Source organism: Equus asinus, chromosome X (genome assembly GCF_041296235.1).
Source record: "Equus asinus isolate D_3611 breed Donkey chromosome X, EquAss-T2T_v2, whole genome shotgun sequence".
Lineage (NCBI taxonomy): Eukaryota > Metazoa > Chordata > Mammalia > Perissodactyla > Equidae > Equus > Equus asinus.
In genome coordinates, this window is record NC_091820.1 from 90,363,089 (window position 1) to 90,387,370 (window position 24,282).

Below are 24,282 nucleotides of genomic sequence, written 5' to 3' on the forward strand. Positions count from 1 at the left end.
GACCCCATCTGCAGGCTCCCAAGTGAGTGGGGTTTAAAGTAGAGAGTGTAACGCTAGTGTATCTAGTGTACCTACTAGATATCTACAACTTCTAGTGTAGCTACTAGAATTGGGCAAGGTTTTCCATTATTTTAGTTTTAGTTTCCTCTTGGCTATTTAAGGGAATAACGAGTAGCAGTTTACCAGAGAATGCCTCAGAGTTCTGTCAAGCCTGGGAGGAGCCCATATATGGGCTCTCCTTTGAAGGTAAATATGCGGGCATTTGAGTTGATGTGGAAGGATTTGACAAAAGCTTCAAGGACAATCTTTCCCCGTTGTTCCAGTTGATAGCAAATGAGACACCAATTTCTGGACCAGTGTTTTGCTGATGGATCCCCAGGAGGATGCTACAGAGGAGGCCCAGGTGTTTTAGTTTTCTGGCCTTGGAGCTGTCACAATTGTAAGGCCACTAACTTGGTAGAATTTTGTTTACAGTCGTGTGGCCTCTTCATAGTGGAAAGGTAATTCAGATAGAGGATTAGTAGAATTAGTACTCACAGGAGAACAGAAGAGAGTAATAGGAGTCATGCCAATCTTACAGTCTTATGTTTTAGGTACTTCTTGTGTCTTTAATTTTCCATTAGCCTCTTACAATGAATCATTTAATAAAGTTATTTTGGAAATTTGAAATCTTTTGGAGGTGTCTACATGCCAATTAAAATAGGTATGTCTGTTTCTTTGGGAACCCTTGCTTCCAAGTACACTTCTTAAATGAAGGATCTTGTCTAATTGGAATGTTCCCCATAACGGCCATTGTAATTCTAGGTTGTCTTTGTAGGATTTGGCCTGTTTGTAGATATCTATAGCTTCCAGGATCACAGTTCGTAGATATAAAATAAGCAGTTCTGCCGCAACGTGTTTATATAATTATATTAAATATACATATTAATCATTATATTTTTCTAAACTAAAAAACATACACGTTTCTTTTTGAGGAATAAGAAAAAAAACTGAAGAGGATGAAATGGGGTTTTTTCTATGAGCAGGAAGGAGAGAAAGTTGCAGACATTCCAGAAGTAAAGTTTTTGGGGTCGGCCCTGTGGCCAAGTGGTTAAGTTCACAAGCTCCCCTTCGGCGGCCCAGGGTTTTGCCAGTTTGGATCCTGGGCGTGGACATGGCACCGCTCATCAGGCCATGTTGAGGCGGTATCCCACATACTACAACTAGAAGGACCCACAACTAGGATATACAACTATGTACTGGGGGGATTTGGGGAGAAAAAGCAGAAAAAAAAGTTTAAAGAAAAAAAAGAAGTTTTCAGAAACAGTGTCCTAGATTCGAGAAGACTCTCTGTCCTTTGCTCCATTAAGACTCAAAAACAATATATATATATCTCAAATCATTTTGAACCTCAAATAAGAAATGTTATAGGTAAAGATACAACATAAGTTTACTTGCCTGTGGCATTTTCTGTTCTTTTTACATGCTTCTGGGGGAAAAAAAAAAAACAACTTCTAATTCTCTTTAAGAAAACAATATTCTGAAGAGGAACACTTTAACTCTCCAAAGACAAACCCTCCCTTCACGAGTCAGCTGCTAATGCACAAGGATAGAGAAGATGGGCTATAAAGTGAGAATGAATGGACTACATGAAACACAGTGACATTCCAAAGGCCACCTCTGACCCACCTTCCCTTGTGCTGAAATACATTGAATTCAGGTGTAGGACACAGGAGAGCCACTTGCACTCTCATCTATAAATGGCAGAAAGCCCTAGAAAAGATTAATGGATTGGATACTTCACTTACTTTTTTAAACTGAAGATGGGCAAAGCAAAAGCAAAGCAGAGTGGCTTTCGCCTCCATGGAAACTACAACTGCCATTAGTAAACCCACCACGCATCCCCTCCCTTCTAAATAAATACTAAACAGAGGACACGCAGAACATTCCAAGTTAATGGCATCTTACTTTTTAATCTCAGTGCTATACCATCCCAGAATGCTCTCTAAGTCCACCTCAACCTCAATTTCCCTGATGCTTTTTAAAATTGATTTGTATGATACTTTTACTGGGAACTTATAAACTCTTTCGTAGTGACTCTCTTGCAAATAGAAACTCGTGCATCAATTATACTTTTGGTCTTTTATCAGCCTAAGTCAGCATGCAATTTACCTTTTCTTGGCCTGAGTTATATAAATCTTTAGTTTTCATACAGCAGTGCTGGCCCCCTTGGTGCTCCATATAACACAATCTAAAGGCAAACTGAGAAAGGACATATATAGAAAGAGCTTTGAAAATGACACCTGAATTCCAAGGAAAACCCCATGAGATTACTGCGAATCCTTTTCAAGCCTTTAGCAGAGTCTCGAACATCTCCATCAGTATGGGAGTTAGAAGCAATTTTAAAACTACCAATTGATAGCGGTTACAGACCCTATATCTAGCCCCGTTTGTCCATTTTCCTCATATTTTCAGCAAGAGTGTAGAAAAAAAATGGTCAGGAAGACCACTTTCATCTCTGTGCTTCCAGGTTAGTTTTGCATTCCGGGCAGATGGATAATTATTTAATTCTTAAGGATGTTGGAGGAAATTGACTGCATTAAACAATTTTGAGCTTCAGTAATGGCTGGTCACTGCTTCTCATTGTTATGATTTTTAGAAGTACACACTGACATACAAGGACAGTTTTTATCCTCCACTAAACTGGATCCGCACAGCCACAATTACCAAAGTCATTCAGGCCAAAAATAGGCTTTTGCCTGAATTACCAAGACAATTACACCTACCCCTAGAGTGGCTACTGATTGAAAAGTGGAAGAACCTGATTGCAGCAAAACTCTGCATTTCTTTGTCTTTGTTTTCTTCCAAGCTCTGTGTTTTCAATTTTTATAAGACCAAGAAAACATAAGATTCCAGAACTTCCATATTGTGAGAAGAATAGAGGGTTTATTTGTAAATTAGGATCAACAAAGAGCTGTGACTGAACAGGGGAGAGGAGAGTAAAAACAACTTGGAAGAAGTGCTATCTTACTTTAACCCCTTGGAAACTGTGTGATGTTAATCTCTACTGTGAAATCCACTGCTCTGTAGGGGGAAAAATAGATAATCCACAAGGAGGAGAGGAGGGGGAAAGGTTTCTATTATTAACAGTTTAAATGCATCATGGTCTCTGTTTAAAATAGAATCTTGATGAATTGTTCTTAAAAATGGTATTGATCTAGGTAATCAATCTTGGAGCTTTTGTCAAAAAGGATTTTTTTCACCAAAACTACAATTATCGATTACTTGCATCAAAGCTGAGTTTAAAAAAGGAGAAACGCGTTCAAGTCAAAGCTATTGCTGATGCCCCTAAAAATACAAGAGTTGCACAACAACTCCCATTTTTAAAAAAACCAAAAAACTGATTTCAGGAGCACTCACCAGTGGGTCTTGGCTTCATCTCCTATCTGTCCTCTGACAAGTACTGTTAATCTTCTAGGCTCACGCTACCTACCCCTCACTTTATCAGGCCAGGCTGCAGGAAGGTAGCTCTTGTGAAACAAAGGCATGAACAACAAAATTACAAAGGTGTTTAATCGTTAAAATAAAGGCCTCACCAGCCAAGCCCAGGATCAGTCAAGAGAAACTGTCCGTCTGAGGGAAGTCTTGCAGTTTCAAAATCTTGAGTGATTCCCGCATTAGCATAAAATTTCAGAAAAGCAGAGAAAACACTTCAATGCTGCACACTATATTCAGTCTAGTGAAATCTAATATTCCACTAGTGAAATCGGAAAGCTTGATTTGGTAGGTTAAGGATGAATTTAGCAATCCTGGTGGCCCTGTAGTTTTAACAGTAACACATTTACAAGTTATCTACATATATGCTTTGGTGTGAGCACAAGAGTGCACCCAGCAGCAGTGAAAGGATTATTGCTATTTATATTAATAAGTCATCTCACCGCCCTAACATGAACTCAGAGAAGCGCATCTAGGTGCTTGGGCCATCGTGGAGATTCCAGAAAGTTGGATTCAACTGAGATACCCCTAGTCAGTGCACCTGGAAGGAGGAGCTACCTGGACATGAGAACTGATATTCTGCCAGGGATCACCTTCCAGTTCTATGTCGTACAGCAGAAGCAGCAATAGCATTGCCATTCAATGCCTTCTCGAAGCCAAAAGCGTCTACTGCAGACTTAGGAATAATAGCCAAAATACAAAGTCCAGACATAGTAACTTTAAAGAAGTTTATAACCATATACTGCTATATCATGAATAGAAATAATCAAATGGCATAAGAATATTCATGCTGAGAATTAATAAAGTTATAATTGTATCTTGACTTTTTTTGTGATAAGCAATATTGAACCTCACACATAAAACATATTAAGTAAATAGTTAAATATTTTTAAGATGTTATTCTTAGATGAAAGCAAGATGAAATAAAATGCCATTCTAATACCACTTCATAAAGAACACACTTTTAAATTACTAGACCACGAAAGAGTAGAGTGCGAAAAGGGGAGAAAGGTAGATTTACATTGGAGTAACCTGGCAACCACTACCTCAATCAGGTGATTAAGGTGACCATCAGTGACAAGTCATGCTGACTGCAGGTACCATGATCTGATGTGTGATGAGAATGGCACCCTACCTCTGTTGTTTTCTTCCCAAGAGCCCATAAAACCAATCTAATCATGAGAAAAACATGAGAAACGCCCAAATTGAGGGATGTTTCACCAACTACCTGACCAGTTCCCCATAAAACTGTCAAGGTGATCAAAAACAAAGAAAGTCTGAGAAACTGTCACAGCCCAGAGAAGATTAGAAGACATGATAAATACATGCAACAGAAAAAAGATGGCAGGGAAAAACGAGTGAAATCTGAATCGACTGTGGAGTTGAATTAATAGTAATGTAAGACGTTGGTTCCTCCCTTGTGACAAATGTACCAGAGTACTATAAATGTCATAGAGGGGAACACAGTGTTGGGCATTTGGGAACTCTACAGTCCTTGCAACTTTTCTGTAAACTTACTATTCTAAAAAAAACCTTTGAAAAAAATAACACCAACCAAATCTATCTGGAAAAAATAAACCATGAAATCTTTAACACTTTCCCATACTATCTTTTCTGAATCAAAACATGTTTAAAGTAAGATCTTTACAATTACCAGTTATGTTCACTCTCACTCTCTAGAATCCAGATTGTGACTAGATGCCAGAATCCATAGTTTGGCTATGTTGTGGCCCCACTGTTTGACCATCATTATAAACATAGGCTTGTTTTATAAATAGTTATCTGAATATCTCAAACAAGTTTTACCACAAAATAACTATATATATAAAATTATAATATATATATACACATATATATGGCTATAAAATAACTATATATATATATATATATAACCATATATATATTTCCAGACTGTCCACTATAGGTATAAATATTTTTTCAGAGATTCTCTTGGAATACAGATGAATGCACCTAGCAGACATCTAGTTCAAACAGACCAAGAGGGAAACCTGATCCAGGGAAATTCTCCCTTCTCCCTTACGTGTAGAAAAACCAGCTCTCTTTCTGCTTCTTCCTCACCTCCTTAGAATGAGGCACTGGGAAGCTGAAAAGTTTCTCTGTCTCGAGGCTTCCGAGGGTTTACTATTGAACCTCAGAAAACAAAGTGAGAAGTGGGTAGTTCAATAAATTATTTGGCATCCATTTTAGGTATCACTTCACATCTATTGCTCTGTTAAATAGAAAATAAACTAAGGGGTTTGTTTCTTGTTTTCTATTGCCATAGGTGATTTCTGAACTCACAACCATTTGAGAAAAATGGTTTTCGATATATATTCTTAGAAAAAAATCTTGAAGGATTCACAAAATCATCTAAGAGGATTTTACTGCTGCTGGGTGCACTCTTATGTCCCAAATCCAGTAAGACAACTACGAAAATGATACAATGCAGTAAGGAGAAATACAGCTCCACTCTGGGCTGACTAAGAACCTTAATTTTAGAAAAGCACTGAATCTGACTGACATTAAGGTGGTTAAAGAGCATTAACAGCCCTGAGAGTAACAAAATATCAACATAATTATTTCACAAGACTTATATTTTTAGGCTTTTTCAGCACTTACTGAATTCATCTTTCACCTGAGAATTACAATGAAAAGACCAGTTGTCAAAAATTGAGCTTATACACGTATCTTACAGATACTGTATCTTTTTCTGTATGTATGTTACACTTCAAAAGTTGTTATTTAAAAAAAGTCAGCTAATCTGCTCCTAGTATACATGGAGATAAGTATTTTAAAGCTTCACAATTCTTGCATTTCAACAAAAATTTCCATCGCACTTTTCCAGTTGCATGAGGAAACATTCCAGAATACAGATGTTGCATCTCTACAAACAATATATATATGCTACTACAACACAGACCAAACTTAAGATTTTTTCTAAGGTAGCTTAGAGAATTTCCAGGAATTCCATGCATCTGAAACCAAATCGTTTGTGTGTTTAAATTGTGTGTATTTATATATAAAATCTTTCAAACAGGTTATGAAAATGTGACCAAAATTAACTTATGATAGAATCAAAGGTTTGCTTGGTATTTCTTAACATTTTATTGACATTAAAATCTTCCATTAATATTCCTAGGGGTAAAAACACAAAAGCATGAAGAAAAATCTGAAGGAATCAGAACTATATATATATATATATATATATATATATATACACACACACACACAAAAGTAGAAACACAATTCAGCATGCTAAAACAAAGTATAGCTAATTTCAGAATTTTAGCAATTCATTTCAATTTTAATTTTAAAAATTTTAATTTAAAATTGTCATTTCAATTTTGTTTAGACTTTCCAATGTTCAGTTAATTTCTCTATGATGATTATATCACACGTAAATATCTACTTTTCTAACCATTTCAATATAATCAACTACTTAATTCTCATTTATGGTATTTTCACCTGGAGGGCCCTGGCATGTTTTATAACTGACTTTCTTGTTTGTTTTTTAACAGGTTTATTAAAATATAATTTACATACCATAAAAGCATTTTCTATGTATAATTTAATGATTTTAGTCAGTTTACAGAGTTACGCAGGCATCATATAATCCAATTCTAAAATGATGCACTCATCTTCCCGAACGGCCCCATGCCCACTGGCAGTCATTCTCTGTTCCCACCCTGAGTCCCAAGCAACTGCTATTCTATTTTTTGTCTCTATAGGGTTCCTTCTTCTAGACATTTCATATGAATGAAATCATATAATATGTGATCTTTCACACCTGACTTCTTGCACTTAATAATGTTTTTGAGATTCATTCATGTAGGCAGTATCATTACTTTGTTCTTTTATATTGCGTTATATGGATATACCACATTTGTTTAGATGTTCACGAGTTGATAGCCATTTTTCCCACTTTTGAGCCATGGTGAATAATGCAGCTATAAACATTCCTGTACAAGACATAGGTTTTCATTTCTCTTGGGTAGATCCTAGCGTGGATGTGCTATCATATTGCAAATATGTTTATCTTTTTAAGAAACATCCAAACTGTTTTCTAAAGCAGCGTGCCATCTTACGTTCCCACCATTAATGTATGAAGGTTCTTGCCTCTCCACATCCTCACCAACTCAAGATTGTCTATGCATTTTTATTAGTCATTTGAGCAGGTGTGAAGAAGTATCTGATTGTGGTTTTAATTTGCATTTCCCTAGTGACTAATAATGTGTATCTTTTCATGTGCTTTTGACCATCTATAAATCTTTTTTGGTGAAATTTATATTCATATTTTCCCCCATTTTTTAATTGGGTTATTTTCTTATAATTGAACTGTAACTATTCCTTATATATTCTGAATGCAAGGCCATTGTTGGATGTTATATGATTTGAAAATATTTTCTCTCAGTTTGTTGCTTTTCTTTTCATTTTCTCAGTGGTGTCCTTTGAAATGCAAAAATTTTAATTTTGACGAAGTCTAATATATCAAATTTTTCTTTTATTACTTCTGCTTTTGGCGTCCTATATTTAAATAAATGACTGGTAATTCAAATGGTCCCATACATTTTTGCCTCACATGTGGTCACAAAGATACACAAAGGTTATCACGCAAATACATCATACCCTATAGGAGAAATCAACTAAACGTGGTGACACTGTAGTTTTATCATTTTCTGAATCTTCAAAGAGGGAGCACTTTCTAAAGCGTTGTAAAGACCAAATAATAGGTTTCAACTTTAAATTGCCATCAACTCCATAGATGGAAAAGAAACCTGCTCCCCTAAACGCTGGAGCATCTCAGGGCTTAGTGCTGGCCTCCCTTGGCTTCCCACACTATTCTCTTTCTTTGCGACATCTTACACTTTCCTGCCTCCCAGGCTATGAATGGTGCCCCCTTCTTCCACTCCCAGAACAACCCCTGTTTACCTCTATGACTGTACTTACATTACAATGGAACTTGTGTTTACAAGTCTCTCACCATCCTACTGTTAGTTCACAAAAATATTCTATTCATCGCTGTATCCACAAATCCTACATATAAGAGAGTTCAAAAATACTTGTTGCATACCTTACCCAAAAAGGGCACAAATTTCCAACCTCATCTCCTATCATGTTTCCATGTAAATGATACCCTAGCTACCCCATTGTTGCTCTTAGAACAACTCTTTGCTTTTGTGCATACTGTTTTCTCTGCCTGAGATAACCTTACCCTCCTTCTCTGTCTGATGCTCATCACATGTTGGCTGAATGCTTGAAAACACTGAATTTATACAAGCACTACACTCTTCCTTAAGCTCAGTCTTTGCCAAGCCTAGGAATAGATATTAAGGCTGGAATAGACAATCTATTAGGAAGCAATATCTACAGAGAGAAGGCACAGATAATTTGGATATTGTCAGGGAAAAGAATGAAGCCCTGATTACCAGAGATGGAAAAAACAAAACAAAACAAACCTGTGTAGTGGACTGCAAGCTCAGAGTCCATATTAGTGAAAGAATGAACTGGATATTGGCAGATAGAAAAAAAAATGAACTGCCAGGTAAGGATTATTGCTCCCCACATTCATAAAAGTACTGGGAACTATAGTGTGCAGAATTCTAAAGCCTGCTATTTGCATGAACAAGTCAACGGAAAAAGCAAAAAGCAATTGGATGGGCAGAAATCCTTGGTTTTGGTTTGTTTCCCCAGTATCACTTAATGCAGATAATCCTTCCCGACAGAAGCAAATCATTGCCAAAGGAAACAGTGAAAATCTTAAAATTAATTTATAACTGACTACTGATTCACCATATTATATCTCTGATCTGCAGACACAGTGTTCATCTTCGTCTTTCTGTTTTAGTCCAGAAGACATCATTTTAAGTTTGTATTTGTTTTCTTATCTCTGATTCCTCTGGCTCTACGTGGACCCCAAACCTCTCTCGTCTTAGTACCTGACCCCAGTGTTTCACTGGAGCAGTATTAGCCTTCCTTTGTCCATCTCCGTCAGACCTTTCTCGGTACCACCTCAGCTGGTATTGATTGTATTCTTGATTTTTTTCTGCATGTCCCATGTACTTTGCGCAAACCTCTGTAAATCTCTAACTCTGCAATCATTCTTTCTGTGATCAGCTTTGATTTTGCGTGTGGGTTGTAACTGGAAGCGGATTAGACATGGGACACAAGGATTATAGATTTTGATTTTTGAGCATGTTCTCCGTTATAAAATAAGGAATTATAGTCATAAAATAATCACAACTGGAAATTATTGGTCAGCGTATTTTTCCCTAGAGGAGATATGTGAAAAATTGTTTATGAGCCAGGAAAAAAAGCACTACAGAAATAAAACCTGTACTCAGTGTTTTTATTTCTTAGGCTGAAGATTCAGAGTCTATGAATATTTAAATATAGATGTTTCTTTGATCCAGCAAAAATAACTGGAAAGAAGTTCACATTAAACAGTATATGAATAAAGTAATCAGACATTCTTTAGAAGTCTGCAATGAGCATTATACGCACAGACTTCTGTATAGTGTACAAGTGGATTTCGATATTTGTTCCTATCAATGTTTGCACAACAATAAGATCTAAACTCTACATTGGCATGGTTCATATGCAACCAAGGTTACCTTAATGACTTTTACAAATTCAGATATAAGCAATACAGATTCCATTAATTCAAGAAAAAATCCGACAAAAGCCTCTCCACCAGAAGACTATTATCAAGAAAAAAGTGAGTTGGCAGGTAGATCTTGTTTCCTTCTACCAAGAAAGTTAAAGTCACAAAAATAAATTAACAATCAAACGATGCAAAACATCAAAATAGGCTGCAACTTTATGAATTTTAATTCAACTCAACAGGTGTGGGGAACTCTGACCTGCATGTAAAAAAAAAAAGCCAGTTTTGGAATTTGTCTTTTTATCTGTTCATCAGTAGGGCATCCCCAATTCTTTGACATGACACTGGCTAATTAGAAGTTGAAGAGGGAAAAAGAGAAATACAAGGTCACACTGTTGTTCCAATATTCTCCAGGCTCTGCATGGGTGCTTGAAGAATGGATCCCCACTCTTTCTGTGGTAGATCTACCCAAACCAGCAACCAGGTAGCCTTCGAAGGACACAAATACAGTTCTCCGAAGGATGCCTGGGCGACAGAGAGGGCATCACGATCGACCTCCCGTTCCCATACACTGCATTTTGTTCAGTGCACGGTGAAGGAGCAGAACGCCTTCCTCGCTACAAACCCTTCTTCTTCTTTTTTTAAACCTTTAGTCTCTGAGATTAGCATAATTGAATTGCCTATTTTAAGCGGCATTCCCAAGAGAAATGCATGTTTTAATACCTACACGTGTCTCGTCAAGCACTTCTCGAAACTGCCAAGTTTATGTTGTCTTCCTACACCCAGGCACATTTGCCTTCTTTGCAGATGGCAAAAAGAGCTTTTTAAATGACTCTCATCTAGGCAGAAGTCCAGCAGCTGGATTCAGCTGTTAAAAACTTTTGATGTCAAATTAAGTTTTAGTCTGTGTCCAATGTACCATATTCAGCTAGATCATTATTTGCTTACACTCAAAGTTCGTGGGGGACAGTATTTCCTAAACGATCATTTTTCAAACTATCTGCTAGCACTCTCAACTTAATTTAAGTAATGGGCACTGGCAGTTTCTGTGGAAAATGAAGAGGAAAAAGAGTAAGGGAAATCTCATTTTATCAAACAACCAACTAGACCGAGTATGTCAAACACATGTATTTTCATTTCACTAAAGAGAACAGGTTCAACAGAGCATTAAAGAACATATTACCACGGAGACAGGTCTAAGCCAGCATATCAAATCAGGATACATCCAGGTTACCTTTCTGATTTATGGGTCCCACGGCATCCTGCTGCCAAGGTTGAGTCCCATGATAAGAGAGGGAGATTAATTCCAAAGGCATATGTCATCTTTCATCTTATCCCCCCTTCTCCAACAATTATGGATGAGATACCCACATCTAAGGGACGATCAAATTAAGAGCGATAAATACTGCAGGCATGGCCTAGATCACAGTGAAACAAACCCAAATCAGGCATCTCATGTTCCCTAAAATACAAAAATTATGACAGACTGAACGTATGACAGTATTTGGGCCTCCCACCTCCAGGAGCAGCAAATCCTTATTTCATACCCCAGCCTCTGTGCCACTTGTTCTTTGATTTACAGTACTTGTTTTCACAAGCATTCCACATTTGTAAAATTCCTGTGGTAACTGTCTGGGTGCCTAACATTCATTCATTCATTCATTTATTCATTTCTCAACAAAGGAATCTCCAGTTGTTCCAATTCTCCAATATATGCATTTTGATTTAACATGGAATAAGAATAAATTACTAGTCTGAATTATTGTTACTGTCCTGCTCCATAATGAAAGTTAACATTAAGAATCTGATGACAGGGGCTGGCCTAGTGGCATAGGGGTTAGGTTCGCACGCTCTGCTTCAGTGGCCCGGGCTTTGCAGGTTCGGATCCAGGGCACGGACCCACACACCACTCGTCAAGGCATGCTGTGGAGGCACACTACATACAAAATAGAGGAAGACTGGCACAGACGTTAGCTCAGTGACAACCTTCCTCAAGCAAAAAGAGGAAGACTGGCAACAGATGTTAGCTCAGGGACAATCTTCCTCACCAAAAATAAAAAGAATCTGATGACAGTATTTCAATATCTAAAATATATTAAGTTGTGTGGCACCTCGCCATGGAAAACTAAAGCTGAGTAGCACAGATTTTAATTTCTTCAGACATTATAGCGGAAAGGAATTATTTCAAAACATTTTAGACAGCTAAAGATCATGGAGCATGTGTGTGGGAGGAGAGCACCTCCTCAGTGAGCATAATTATTTTCAGTAGGGGACCAGGAGCAGACACAATCATTTTAAAAATGTTCCTTTTTACTGCCTCAAAAGTAATTACAGTAATAATGTGTTGTCTTTCATGTACCAAGATGACACCAGTGACCCAAGATCAGGAGGTTAAATGCTTTGAATTGTGTATCCAGAAGTGAGGATAGTCTTTTCACTGATTCATTGATGTGCTCAGACCCAGTAGCACCCTGTGACCAGGAGCCTGCATTTGCAAGGCCAAGGACTGGAGTAATGGGTGCAGCCTGTAGCCATGTAATTGAATAAAGCTAACCGGCCCACAGAGGGGTCAAGGCTATGACGTCAGCCATGGCCTAATCAAAAGAATTGCCACAGGTAAATAACTAGACTTCGAGGTGCCTCATTAGTTTAGAAACACAGAGGGTATAATTCCCCTAAGATTTTCATTCTAGTGAAAGCAGGAGCTGAAGGGAGCTCTGGCTACTCCGGTTATTTCAGTTGGTTTATAAGTGATCCAGGAATAAGAACATTTCAAACTTGCAGCCTCTTCCATAGGAAAGGTAGGTGAGCTCTCCAAAGCTGTGACCCACCAGCCCGCAGGAAGTCATCTGCAACTGCTCCACCTTCCCAGAGGCCAGTTAGAGCAAGGATTTTCGAAAACGTGGCTCTCAGAACTCCACTGCGTCGTTTATTTCAACAAGCATGTAGGGAGTTGTTTTTTTTGAATGTGCCAGGTAATATATTATGCTATGGGTTGAGACCTTTGAGTATGGCATCGTGCCTGTCCATGAGAAGCTTGCCGACAGACAGCATATACAAGCACCTTGATGAAAATGCATGAAAAGGGTGTGGTACGTTCACAGAGGGAGGCTCTTAGAGAGGCTAGAAGGGCTAGGCAGATGAAAGGGGGACGGGGTGGTTGGCCGAGGAGGAAACAAAGGCATTTGAGGAATAATGTTGAGGATGAACAAAGGCACGGGGATGTGGAATAGCGGCTAAAATGTGGGAGCAGATGGGGCTTCGACTGGTTTATAAAGTGTGAGCCAGGGATTTGTTTCCCTAAAGTTTTAGTTTTACTTCTGTTGTGAAATAATTCATTTTCTCTCTGGTTTAATCTCACTGAGGGCATTTGGAAAATACAGTTCCGCTTCTCTCATCTCCAAATGATGGCAAGTGCATGTTTGCAGAGAGAAATAAGCAGGCATTATTGTTAACAGTAGGACTGTTGTTTTAAAATGAGTAATTGCAGAAATTCATTGAGTACAATTACGTGCAGAGCCTGTGGGGAGGTGCTGTGGAGGAATTTAAAAACCCTTCCCTCAAAAAAGCTAATATTTGAAGGAGGGAGACAAACACAAATTTCTTGATTATAGGGGATAGATAATGACCAAGGATGGAAGTAGCCAAAGTAAGCATTCCAAGTTTGAGCTTTGGTCCTCAGATGCAAGGAGAGATTAAGCTAATATTAAATACCATCTCAATAGTCTGGACAATTGTGATGAATCCTATCTGCACTGATTGACCACAGGAGAAATGAGAAATGCAAACGACTGCCAGAAAAATCCCTTATACTTTATTTTAACGCTGGCACAGATATGGAATAATGCAACAACATCAATACTTTCAAATGTTATTTTAGAGAAATTGATAAACACAGTGTGGTATATCCATACAATGGAATATCATTCAACCATAAAACAGAATGAAACACTGAAACATGCCACAACATGGACGATCCTTGAAAACACTGGGCTAAGTGAAAGAAGCCAGACACAAAAGGCCAGAGATTATATGATCTGGGAGCATTGAGGAGGGACTCATCAACAGGGTACAGAATTTCTTTTAGGGAGGCAAAGGTTTTTTAAAGTTAGATGGTGGCAATGATTCCACAACTCTGCAAATACACTAAAAATGTTAGAAGGGTGAACTGTATGGTGTGTAAATTATATCTCAACAAAGCTGCTATTTAAAAAAAAATGTTGAGACCCCCTTCAGCATAATATACAAACCCACAGGCATTGTGCTGTCCCTACCCTCCTCACCTCCTTTCCCATCCCTGCCCCCAAATACTTCAACGGAATATGAAAACGACCTAAAGGATGCAACAAACAATTGGCCTTTTAGACAGCAGGCTCCACCTTGAGAGAACAAATGAGTTGAACAAAACTTGAAGGAGACTTGAAGAGAACAAGACTAGGAGTTGCTGTTGCTCGCGGCACTTTCCTTTTGAGGGCTATTGCCTTAAGGGCAGAAGACAACACGCTCAGAAGCAAGTCAACCTCTAGGGGGCAAATAACTGCCACGGTAAAACCAGGAAGTCTTTACTGCCCATTTCAAACTTCAGCCCAATCCCGTGGCGCCACGTCACCACGTTTCTGTTTCGTCATCTCCCCCCGCCAATTCCCATATTGCCCCTCTCTGTCAGTTGAGCCTCAAGCCACACTTTCGACATCGTCGCCGCGTCGCCAGCCAGCCGCCCGTCTTTCTTCAGTGGACGTCATCAGCTTTGCTATGAGCAAACTCAACCAAATGGACCAATACCTGGAGGGGTTCCGAATCGAGGCCACCAGGAATCAGCAGGATGGCAGTAAAATGTTCATCGGGGGCCTCTCCGGGAATGTCAGTAAGCAAGGCCTTCTTGACTACCTCAGCCAGTTTGGCGAGGTCGTAGATTTCATTATTAAAATCCACCCAGGCACTGGCCTACCCAGGGGGTTTGGTTTTGTGCTTTTCAAAGATAGTGCCACTGTTGAAAAGGTGCTCCAAGTCAAAGAGCACAAACTGGATGGCAAGACGATCCAGCTTAGAAGGGCTAAAGCCGTAGTATCGAGATTCCCTCCCAAAAAGGTTTTTGTGGGAGGGCTGAACCCTCGTCTGTCTGAAGAAAGAATCAGACAGTACTTTGGGACGTTCGGAGTGATTCAGGATATCAAGCTTCCAGTGAATTCCAGAACAAATGAAAGACGAGCTTTCTGTTTTATCACGTATGCTGATGAAAAGGCAGTGAGGAAGCTGTTAGAAACCAGGTACCATCGAATTGGCTCCAGGCGGTGTGAAGTTAAAATCGCATTCCCAAAGGAATATAAGAGGCTGCAACAGCTGGGAGGAAGAGATGCTCTGTTTGCCAGGCTGAGCAGCTCCCGGGATGGAAGAGGCGTCCGGGCAGACCCAAGCGCTTGCGGAGCAAACCAAAATGTTGGCGGGGCCTTTGGAGGCGGCGAAAGCCCTTCTACTGTGCTGGTTCCTGCTCCCTTCTTAGCCTGCAACCAAGGGTTTAATTTTTCTGATCAAATCTACGGCAATTTCCAGCATGCCTATACTAACCAGCCAATTTTTAATAGCTACGGTGGAGAGTATTTGCTTGGTTACAACTACGGGACTCACGCATTCGGGACTACATTCACTAATTACACTGTGCAAATAAACGAGGCAGCTCCCTTTGGTCCTGGTTACCAGGGGATCTATCAGCCGTTCTGAAGACGAAGGATGAATCCTCCACCGCAGGACGACCGCGTCCTCAAAGGAAGTTACGTTACTGCTAAGAAATGACAGATGAGTTTTGTAAGACGCTATCACTATTTCTTCCTCGGCTGTTTCCAGCTGTTGAAAAGAGCCAGTTTTTTTTCATGACCTTTTGACATTGGAGCGATGACAAGATAACACAAGGATTTGAGACTGTTGCTTTATGGAAGTTTATGTTTTCTCAAAAATAAATGGTTACTAGTTTTATATGAAACTCTGTAGGGTCTTCTATTCGGGGTTAGTGTTTTTGTCTTTTTTGGTGAGGGGAATGGGGGAATTTGGGGTCAGTTATGGACTTTTTTGGGGGGGGGCCTAGGGTGGTGTGTTTTGGTTAGAGCTATCTTTGTCAGAGAAAGAGACTTCAAAGTTTCTCTTCAGATTTTCTATTCAGCAGGGCCTTCTGGCATTCATTCAACAAACATTGAGTTAGTCTAAGCCAGAAAATATGTTGAGTGCAAGAGAATCAGAGAGAATCAGTCCCAGTCTTAAAAGAGGCAGAAATAACCCAGGAAATATAATACAGTGTGATAAGTCCTAGATAAAGCCTGAGGAAGGATGATGTGGTATTACAGACGCAGGGCATCTAAAACAGAACTTGGGAGGGAGTGGTGCAAGGTTGACTTCAGTGGATAGGCCTTTGCCAACTGACTGTGCTAAGAAGAGAGAGCATGCCAATCAGATACACAAAAGTATTGAAGCAGGAATTTAGCATGCAATTTTGGAAGAGAACAAAGAAACCTTCGAAATGTGGAAACAAACTGTATGTGGAAAATAAGGGAAAGGAGGTGGGCAGGGGGCTTGAGAACCTCTGTTAACAAAAATATAATGTGTCATAAATACAAGCCACATATGTAATTTTAAATTTTCTAGTCACCATATTTTTAAAAGCAAAAAAAGATGAAATTCATTTTTCTTTCTTTTTTTCCAAGGAAGATTAGCCCTTAGCTAACATCTGCTGCCAATCCTCCTCTTTTTTTCTCTCTCTTTTTTTTTTTTTTTTTTTTTGCTGAGGAAGATTGGCCCTGAGCTAACATCTTGTGCCCATCGTTCTCTATTTTATATGTGGGATGCCTGCCACAGCATCGCTTGATAAGTGGTGCATAGGTCCGTGGCCAGGATCCAAATCGGTGAACCCCCGGCCGCCAAAGCAGAGCACATGAACTTAACTGCTGTGCCACCAGGCCGGCCCCATGAAATCCATTTTAATAATAAACAGTATTTAACATAACAAAAATGTCATTGCAATATGTAATCGAGATAATTACTAATGAGACCTTTTACATCATTGCTTCATACTAAGTCATCGAAATCTAGTGTGTATTTTACAGCACATCTCCGTTCAGACTAGATACATTTCAAGTGCTCAATACACGTAGCTAGCGGGTATCATATAGGACAGCACAAACCTAAATCATAAAGGGGCCTACATTACATGCTGAAGGGTTGAATTCTATCTTTAACGCAATAAGGAGAAATTAAAGGATTTAAAACGGAGTGACATGAAACAGCAAACTTCTAATACATGCCCAACACTGAGCTCCATGCTAGGATTCGAAAATCAATGAGACTCAATCTCTGCCTTCAGGTAATTCCTGGTCAAGAAGGAAAGACAGACACAAAACCAAGATTCTGGTGGGAGTAAATTTAAAATATAAGGAGGAAGTCAATTTTACTTAGAACAGTATGTATCTATTCTCCTTATTAGAATGCAAATATCCTGAGGCCAAAAATATTTCAGTCTTTTTAGTACTCTCCTTAGCATCTAGCAAGGGCTCTTGCACTCAGTAGGAACTTAAAATCAAATATTGAATGATGACACAGGAGCCAAACTGGTAAGTATATATGCCACTGTGAATAAGGGAAAGAAACAAGAGAAGGCAACATAAAAAAAAATGAGGTATTTCTTTTCATTTTTAGTAGGAAATATTTGTTATTTAAATATCTGAGTAAGTTGTATCGCTTTGATGGTGGAGAAATTTTAAATATATGATATGTAAATACTCTTAAAAATATGGAGTTTAAATGGAATAATAGATGAGAAACTGCCCTGAAAAGTTAAAATGACTGTACAGAAATCAGCTGTTATACACACACACACACACACACACACACACACTCCAAAATAGGCTTGCACTGGAGATTTTGACACTTATTGCCCTTTGGGATGAAATTATATAATATGGAACTTCAGTTTGAAAATATCAGGGGATCAATCAAGCGAATTAATTTAAATATTGTTCCACATAATGTTTTCTTATTAGAAAACAGGTATGTTACGTTGCCATGAAGAAAAAGAATCCCCAGGTAGACTAACAAGAAAATTCATAAAACTAAATTGTGCTACGCAACAGTCAATGCAGTAGAAATCACGAGGATGTCGGGGCCGGCCCTGTAGCTGAGTGGTTAAGTTCATGCGCTCCACTTGGCAGCCCAGGGTTTCGCTGGTTCGGATCCCAGGCGCGGACATGGCACCGCTCATCAGGCCACGTTGAGGCAGCGTCCCACATGCCGCAACTAGAAGGACCCACAACTAAAATATACAACTATGTACTGGGGGTATTAGAGGAGAAAAAGCAGAAAAAAAGGAAGATTGGCAACAGTTTTTAGCTCAGGTGCCAATCTTTAAAAAAAAAAAAATGAACAGAAATCATGAGGATGAGGATGTGTATCTGCATGTACTCAGGACAAAGGACAAACGTGCAGATTCATCCACCAGAAAATATTTAGGAGAAATCAGCTTTAGTTTACCAGAGTTAACTAGATGAAGCTTGGTGATTTTTTATTAAGAGCTTCTGTTCCTGCTCCCCCTGAGAATTAACTTGTCTATTGAGTCAGACAAAATATAGCTATATCCACATTTGGCTGTTTGAACTAAGGAATTAAACCAAATAAAGTTTCAGCCAATTCTGAATCAGTATAGCAGATGTTTTGATATTTCAGTTTTGCTCCGTATTGACATTTCAGTTTTAGAAACTATATAAGTTTATTTTTTTCAGTTCCAGCTGGTTCATCTGTTGATTTAGGATAAAAAAAATTCAGTAGAGTTTGGTTCAGATTTCAGCATATTAGATAAGTTCAGCCAATTAGCTTATATTCATTAGTTTTCTTTGTGGGGGAGCTCATGATTAAGTCCAAAGATCTTATTTTGATCATATTTTAGTTGTTAGAAATTAGGTTAAGCAATGTTGTCAGAGTTGTGTCAAATCAGCTATTTCTGATCACAGTGGTCCAATTAACCCTGAGACAGCTATACATGTGTGGGGGATCAGAATTGGCCACCGCAAAATGCGTCTCTTTGGCTTGCTTATTTTTAAGAACAAAAGACTCTGAAAGAAACTTTGACCTCTCACCCGACTGCCTAAAAGAATTTAAAATAAAAGGGCCTGTTTCAGGAAGGAGCTAACATCATAAGATAACTGTAGTGTAATATAAAACGGGTCTGTCAGGTCACGTTGTCTACAGCTGGCCCATTTACATTTCCCTCTCCATGTAAATTGCCTTCCACCCCCTTGTAGTCCCAAACCACTACCCCCAACATCCTCCTTTGTCTTTAACTAAAGATGGTATTTAAGATGAGATCCTCTGCCATTCTGGTGAGTTACCCAGTTTTCCTGAGTCTCTCTCATGTATACATGTTATAAAGCTTTGTTTGATATTCTCCTGTGATTCTGTCTCATGGTAATTTAATTCATAGCCTAGCCAGAAGGACCCAGAGGATAGAGGATATGACTTCCTCCCCTACACATGTGTTTATGTATATGCATGTGTTTAGATGCTATCTAAGAAAAAATAAGATGTGAAAGCCCAGGTTCAAAAGGGTTTGTTACTCTTAAAAAGATAATGGCTGGGTCATATTTTCATTTATATTTTCATATGGTCTGGATTGACCATGGAAATGCTTATGTGGTAATAATTATATGCCCTAATGGCAGATCGAAACTGAAACAGCCAAGTTTAATTTCCTGACATTAGAAATAGATATTCTAGTAAGACTACTGATTAGTCAACTTTCTATTTCTGAGTTTACATGCTATTGGTATCTACATCCCCATATCTGGAGAAACTAGATTCCTGAGAAGAAGAGCAAAAGCCAGTAAAGAGTTAGAAAATAGGACCTAGGAGAAAAGATCCTGTAGGGGGCTGGGTTATGATAGAGAAAAAGTGCCTGAGGGATAATTAAATATAACCCTTTAACATTTTGAATAGCTGATAAAAAAAGGAGAGCAAGGCTGGATGGCAGTTTGTAAGGTAAGTTAAGCTGGAGCCTATAGTTTTGTTTTGCAGAAAAAAGACCTTTAAAATTATGTCATGACAGTGTAAATAATTGCAAATATACATTATCTATGGACCTAGTGGAATCTTCATTTCTGAATATACTTAGAGATAAAACTCCACCAAATTTGGCTGCTTTGGTCTAAATCCATGGTTCTCAAACCTGGCTCATCATAAGAATCCCCTAGAAGGCAGTGAAAAAAAAATTTGCGTACTCCACTACTCGTGGAAAATTTGATTCAGTAGCTCTGGTTTCGGACCAGGAATCTATTCTGTAAAGCTCCTCAGGTGGACTCTAATGATGATCCAGATATGAGAACCATAGAGATAAGAAAATGGAAGATCAAGATCAAGCTGCCAGTGCATTGGCTGTCTGGCATTGGCTTCCTGGTTCATAGCCCGCTTTCTTTTTGCTGTCCTCCCATGGCAGAAGAGGGCAGGGATCTCTCTGAGGTCTCCTTTGTAAGGGCACCAATCCCACTCCTGAGGGCTCTGCCCTCACGACCTAATCACCTCCCAAAGGCCTCCTCTCCAAATTCCATCACACTGGGGAGCATGGTTCAACAGTTGAGTTTGGGGGGCACACATTCAGTCTATGGCAGGAACCTTTTAAGGTTCAGATTCTGAATTCTGTGATAAGCGTTATATGAAGAGCTCATTCAGCTCTAGGGTCTTCTGACCATTTGGAAAGGGTTAATATACACACATGAACCAGTCAGTTTTTACTTCATATATACTGCCAACACCCTCAACTGTATAAGACAGCATCAGTTAAAAATTTTTATAGTAGTCCCCGAAACATATTTTTATTGAATTTAAGATATATGAAAGAAGATCAAACATCTCTTTTCAAAGAAGCAGAGGAGACCCCCCCACTGTGGAGACCAGCAGAGTTCCTGCTAGTTAATACACTACGATACATTAGTATTGTAAGGCATGTCATATTTTTTAAAAAGATGGACTTTGAATGGAATTGAATTTAGAAAATACAAGAACTCCTAATTTATGGAATAAATTAAATTTTCTATAAATTGTCTCGCTTTGTTTTTCTTTCCCCCCAATCCATTAGATTTCTCACTTGCTAATTCCACAATCTGTATTCTTACAAATGCATGGGACATCTTCCCATTGTCTGCTGTGGAACTAAGCCCTGAAGTGCAGACACGATTCTTTAATTTACGTTCATGACTGCGAAAATCCTTTTTAGTGATACACAGCTTTCAAGCATCCCTTCTACAGCCAAGAATCTGAGGACAAGTTGTGGATAAATGTTTGCCACCTCTGGAAATATGTCCTGGCCAAAAGCCCATGTTCATGCTATGGAAATGAGCTCTGCCGTGGTGGTGCTTGAGACGAAGGTAGTTGGCTGCCCGAGCTGATAAAAATCCTTTAATATCCATTTATTCAGTATAATATGTTTCACAATTACTGTTGACATTGAAAGACAGTAACTGATAGACGTTAATTAATTCCCCTCCATTTATACTTTTCCATAATCTTCAACATTCCTTCTCACAGACAGAAGTGTGTAAAAGGGGGACTTCTGTAAATAATAGCTGTCAATTTTGCTAGCTATAGTCCTTGCTGTAAAACTATATAATTCATTGGTCTGTAAAAGAGCTATCATATAAAATATATTAAAGGATCTATATAAATGCAAATACAACAAAAAATACAATTGATTTTTATGGATTTTAAGTCTTAAATATAAGTAAAAGCTCTGTAGACTACAAGACACAGTCTGATAAAATGTCAAAATGGTTCCCTAAGGGAAATCAGAATGATGTTCCAGAATACCATTTTTAACAACCCCCACTGTTCCTTGATATGCCCTGATTTGGTTGGGGGAAGGGTTGTCACAGAACTGCTAAAAACGCTCCTAAAAAATAAAACCATAAGACGGTATCACTTAAAAGGAAAAGAAACACGGTAGCTGTCCTCAAATGTTTCTGCTGAAATTCGCTTTTGTAATTCCATTTATACAGTCACATGGACACACGGGACTTCTAACTCGTCCATTAAAACCCTAATAAAGATTTCATTTGAAAAAATAAATAACAACCACCACGTAGTATTTATATTTTACGGTAAAGTCAATGTCTTCGGAGAAAACTAATCAGCTAATAGCCATCATTACTCCCTGGGTACATGATTTATTTCTGCCAAGCAGAGAAAGAAAGATTTGAGTAATTTTCCTAGCCCTTAGAGACAATCAGGGACAACACTGAAATCTTTTTGCAACTCCTTATATCAAGCAGTAGAGCAGACTGATTAGTTCTCCTGGGTCTCACAATCTAAAACTCAAAAAAACCAACAGTAATAGTAAAAATAACAGTAGCTACTATATTTCAAGTTCAGCTTATTTGCCAGACCTGACCTAGATGTTTACACGTGCTATCTTACTCAGTTTACCCTCACAAGGACCATTTGAAGAAATTGCTAATTGTTTATATCATATAAATAAGGAAGCCATAGTTATTTGTGTATAAAACCACAGTTGCTCAGTGGTAGACTCAGGCTGTGAATGCAACTCTTGGAAATTCCCTGGGGCCTGTACGCTTTTTACCGTACGACGCCGCCTCTCTTCGCATAACGTCATGTGCAAAGTAGGTCAGGCTAACACTTTCATGGTCTTCTAAGAAAAAAGCATTCAAGTAAAGATAAGAATAAAGTTCAGAAACATCCAGATTAAACATAAAGTGGTTAGGACATGAGGTGAGAAAGTAGTGGTAACAAGAGTAAACATAAATTGGAAAACAAAAGGCTCTACTTGGAAAGCTATACAAAGAATACATTTTCAAATCATGGAACTGCCATGACACTCCATTTTTTAAGAAAAAGAACTAGGTTCCAAGAAAAAAGATGATACAACACTTTTGATGTTTGGCCCTGAATGCTCCACTGACCGGAAATATACTATAGAAAATTGTGTGGTGTTGGTACAAAAAAAAAAAAAAGGGACACAAAGCCAAAATTAGGCTTAAAGAAAATAATCCTTTTATCTTGGGATAAGAAGCTTCATCTTTAAGCTTTGCCAAATATTATCTTCCAATATTCCCAAAATATAAATGAAAAATAGAAGAGTAAGTTTGTGAAAAGTTGGAGGCAGGCAGCAAACTGAACTCCTCATTTCCCGATATTTCATCTAGGAAACATTCCTAATTCTGATATGTTAGCCCTTGATTGAGTTATCTTTACTTCCGGCTATATCTTAAAATAGTGATGTTAAAAACTTCTAGTTTAATGGCATCACCAACTATACCAGCTTATGCTACTCCTGATTGGTATCCTCATCTGGTTATAAAGAGGTGACTCTCGGGCCACACCAATCTGTTTTAACGTGAGGCTGGACCCAAAGCTAAGAATTTTTTTTTTTTTGCCAGTGATTTCTTTTCAAAGAGTTCCTCTATTTATGCGCGTGGCTGTGTGCGTAGGTGTGCCTGTATGTGTGTCTAAAAGCCAAACCTGAAGGCTGCAGCAGAAATTGGATTAGATGAGGTTTCTTCAGTGAACTATAGAACACACACAAAAATGTCAGGAGAGGCTGGTTTTAGAAGCTTGAGACAGAGTGAATTAAAATCCCTGAACAGGGACTCAGAAGTCTCTGAAGGCAACAACTACCAACAGCTAACGTCTTTAGAGAACACCTTCCCCCAACAAAATGTGCTGGGATAGAAGAGGGGGAAATGCTATAACAAAAAAGGAATTTATTGAAGCTGAAATACTCCTTCTGCCTGTGAGTCACCTTGGAAATAACAAATGAAGTAGATGGAGTGAAAAACCATATTTGTGTGTATCCTATGTGAACAGATATATGGCAGGGCAGAGAAAGATGTGTTTATATATACACATCCACAAACACGAATTTTCCTAAAGGACTTCTCAAGTCTCAAGAGCCTGTGCAAGTAATTCCTACAATACAGGAAAAACTCATATCCTTGAAAATTAACTGAAAAAAGGAGACTTACTTTTAATCCACCAACAACGTGCTGTCCCTGAAGTCAATGTCCTATATAGACTTTGAGGTTATCAGGAAGCGTATTATCTGTTTCTGTTGCTTTAGAGAGTATCATGGGAATAACAAACCAGGGAGATTCAGATGGGAAATGAGAATTGGAGCAAGTTTTACATTAAAAGAACAATATTGCAACAGAAGGAGCATGGTCTAATGC

The 24,282-nt window shown here is 38.6% G+C and overlaps 1 long non-coding RNA gene and 1 pseudogene across 1 annotated transcript in view; one reads left to right on the forward strand and one right to left on the reverse strand.

Moving 5' to 3' along the window:
- Positions 1–24,282, reverse strand: part of LOC139042724 (uncharacterized) — a 232,482-nt gene that overhangs the window by 16,091 nt on the left and 192,109 nt on the right. The gene's annotated exons all lie outside the window — the stretch shown is intronic.
- LOC106823285 (heterogeneous nuclear ribonucleoprotein D-like pseudogene) lies at positions 14,828–15,793 on the forward strand (annotated as a pseudogene).